The sequence below is a fragment of the Tupaia chinensis genome, unplaced genomic scaffold (assembly GCF_000334495.1).
Source record: "Tupaia chinensis unplaced genomic scaffold, TupChi_1.0 Scaffold000140_1, whole genome shotgun sequence".
Lineage (NCBI taxonomy): Eukaryota > Metazoa > Chordata > Mammalia > Scandentia > Tupaiidae > Tupaia > Tupaia belangeri.
The window spans coordinates 997,580-1,000,968 of NW_006159610.1; positions in this window are offsets into that span (position 1 = coordinate 997,580).

Consider the following 3,389-nt stretch of genomic DNA (forward strand, 5'->3'; position numbering starts at 1 on the left):
GTACACATTCTTAACTCATGTATGTAGTAAAAACAGGTTTCTTTTTCACTGCTCTAGGGCATTCTGTTGTAGAGCTGTGATACTATGTGAGCATTCTACTGTCTCAGAGCATTTATCTTATAATGTTCAGTTTTGGGATATTACGAATCATGCTGCTATAAATGTCTTTTATATGTCCGTTGGTGTACATGCACCCATATATCTGCTGAAGACAAACACACATATTTGGAAAATGTAAATAAATCTTAATGTGTTATTACTCTTCTTTTTAATGATACAGGACTAATAGAGGCGAGTTGGTTTCGGGGATCTAATCACATCATACTGTGTAGATAGCTATTTTTTACCCACTGAACTAATTCTACGTGCGAATCTCTGTTCAATGGATATTCATTGTACTACTGTTTATACAAGTTAAAAATGAAAGCAAAAAACCTCAATTGTCCAACTGTAGAAGGTGGGTTAAATAATCAGCTCTTTTCAAAATTATACCATTCAGTTATTTTAGACAAATGATTATTAGTAGATTATGTAATGATGCTACCAAACCAAAGTATACAGACCAGCCACCAGAAAACCCAAATTCTGACCCAGAGATTTGTCAAGAAAGAACGCTTTATTAGGGTGATTCCTCTGGGAGACAAAGAGCAGGCTTTCTCAAAACACTGTCTCCCCAAATGGAGATTGGTTTTTAAAGAGAAATATTGTAATTCCCCTCAAAGTCTTCAATTATGTCTATGTATGCAAAATGAAGGGTCCAAACTTGTGCAGTTTTGATTGGTCAACTGAAGCAACAGCCCCATTGGTCCATATTGAAACTGGTACTGTTCTGATTCATTGCTCTGATGCACCACTCACACTCCCTCTCTATAGTGGGGGCCAACCTTAGGTCACTCGGCCTTCCTGAGGCATGTACTCTGCTCAGAGCAGGTCTCTGCCATCCAGGCCAGTTCTTACCAGTTACAAAGATACAGAGAGAGCAAGGAGTACTGGGCAGTGTTTACTGTTTAGATTATGTAATGATACAGAAAGATTAAGGTTTAATGTTTAGTGTGTAAAATAAAGCAAGTGACAACATAATATGTACTGCATAAACATAAATTAAATCTTAGGAAAAAACCCCAAAATGTTAATAGTGGTTTTCTCTGAGCAGCAGGTAGTAGAATAATAGGTGATAATTCTATTCATTTTGTTGCTCCATATTACTTTTTTTAAATAGTAAACATTAATCCTGTAATATAAGTAAACCCATGTTTAAAAGTGGAGGCAAAGACTCTGATCAGTTGACTTGTTCAGGGATGAGCCCCTGGGGAATTAGTGATGCTCTTTTTTTCCCCTTTCTGCCATGACTAAGTTTGATCATTTCTCTGTCTGACCCTCTCTAATTCATTTCTAGTAACTCACTTGATTTTACTTTACTGTGTTCTCCTGTTCTCACTCTTACTAAAGAGGGGTTCAGTGTTTGTCCTGGGTGCTAAGCACCAGTGCTACAGAAGATACCCTGGATATCATGAGTATGGTCCTGATTCACCAATCTGTGCACAGCGGTTGGTCTCATCTGTGAACAGCGCTCCCCTGTGATACCTTCCCAACCTCTGGATGTCCATGAGCGTTGTTGTGACAAATCAAATGATCTCGGTGGACAGTTGAAGAGCCTCTTGAAAAAGGTGAAGACAAAAGACGATCATGCTTTTGTAGTTAGTGCCTATTTTAATGGGAAGTGTAACTTTAGAGTGACTGAACTTCTTGAGACATCAATCTGGAAATCACCAACTCTGGTACTTCACTGCTTGACACAATTTGTTTGTTATTGTTGCAGTTTTTAATCACTGATGAGCCAATTGGAGACAAAAATAAGCATCAAGTAAGTATTTAAAGAAAATTCAAAAGCTTTTGTAACTTGAGTATTAGTTTCATCCCGCAATGAACAACTGTAAGAATTTTTACAAAACAAGCACATGGATTTTTGTATTATCTATCATTTTGCTGTATATGTGAAAAATTTAAAGGTAACAGGATTTTACTCCAGATAGTGTGAGAAATTTCAGATATGAAATTATGTTGCTGATACTGTTTTAATGTTCCTCCTAATTTTATGTCTTAAGATGAGTTTATAACCTATAAATCAGTCAAAATGATTTCTATGTTTGTTATTGTTCCCCAAAGGCAACTCCAAGTTTGAATTAATTCATCTAAATGGTGAAGCCTTTTAAATATCGCTACAGGAAATACTGTGTTTAAATCACTAATGTTAGTTTGATGAGTGTGGTGACTTTTACCAGCCTCTCTGGTGTAATTTTCCTTAAAATCAAATATATTTGAAAGGTTCCGTCTTAGGCTCATTATACATTAAAGTAATATGGATGGCACTTCAAATCAATAAGCATATTGAGAGCCCTCCTCTGTGGAAGGTGCTGAGGGTGTAAAAATGAATACAAGAGTTATTTTGTGCTTGGGTTTGCAAATGAATAAGACTAAAGGGAGCAAACCCATCCTGTATGACAGTCATACTATCTAGTCAAGACTACTGTTAACCAAGAATTAAAAGGTCTTTGGTGTATAAATGTGTATGAGTGGTTAGGTGAGCTACTGACCTCTGGCTTGAAGGATAAGCTCAATTTTAATAAGGTGAATTAAAAGACACTTTTCTTGAAAATCGTATCTTATGCCAAGTAGAGTATTATACATAGATATTATATTATTTCTGAGTCTCACAAGAACCTTGAAGATGGATAGCCACATTGTAACCTATACAATATGACGTTCAAAGACATTTTAGGTAAAGTAAAAAGTATTTAGGAAGAAGAGAAATTTAAGACTATCTGACATAACCAGGATATGGTTAGTGAGTGGGATACAAAGGAGGAATAATCTACAAAGATGATGGGAGATTTGAGCTGGTTCTCTAGTGAACAGTCTGAAAAACAAGGATATGGGTGACTGGACTGGACTGTTGGTGTTTGTTGTTTTTTTTGGCTTATAAGCCTGAGAGTGAATGTATTCAATGGCAAGAGACAAAGAGGGAGAAAGTACTCCCTACTCCCAATGGGACATGGTCACACTGCAATCCCTTCTCTATCCTGAAGGGATTTGGGGCATACATGCACATGCTTCAGTGTGGGTTTTCAAGCCACCAGGGCCAGGATTTGAACAGGGGAGTTGGCATTTGGAATCTAGCTCCCTTAACTACTAGGCACAGTTGGAGTTTCTTAAAGCAGGGGTAAAAGGATCAGATTCATACTTTGAATAGTTCAGGAAGAAGTGTGGTGGATGGATTGTAATGAGCATGGTATAGGAAAAAGGGTAACAAGTGGGAAGTGATTGAAACAATTGAGAGACAAGATGATGGGGGCCTGGTCACAACAATGGAAGTGAGAACGTGGAGAAGA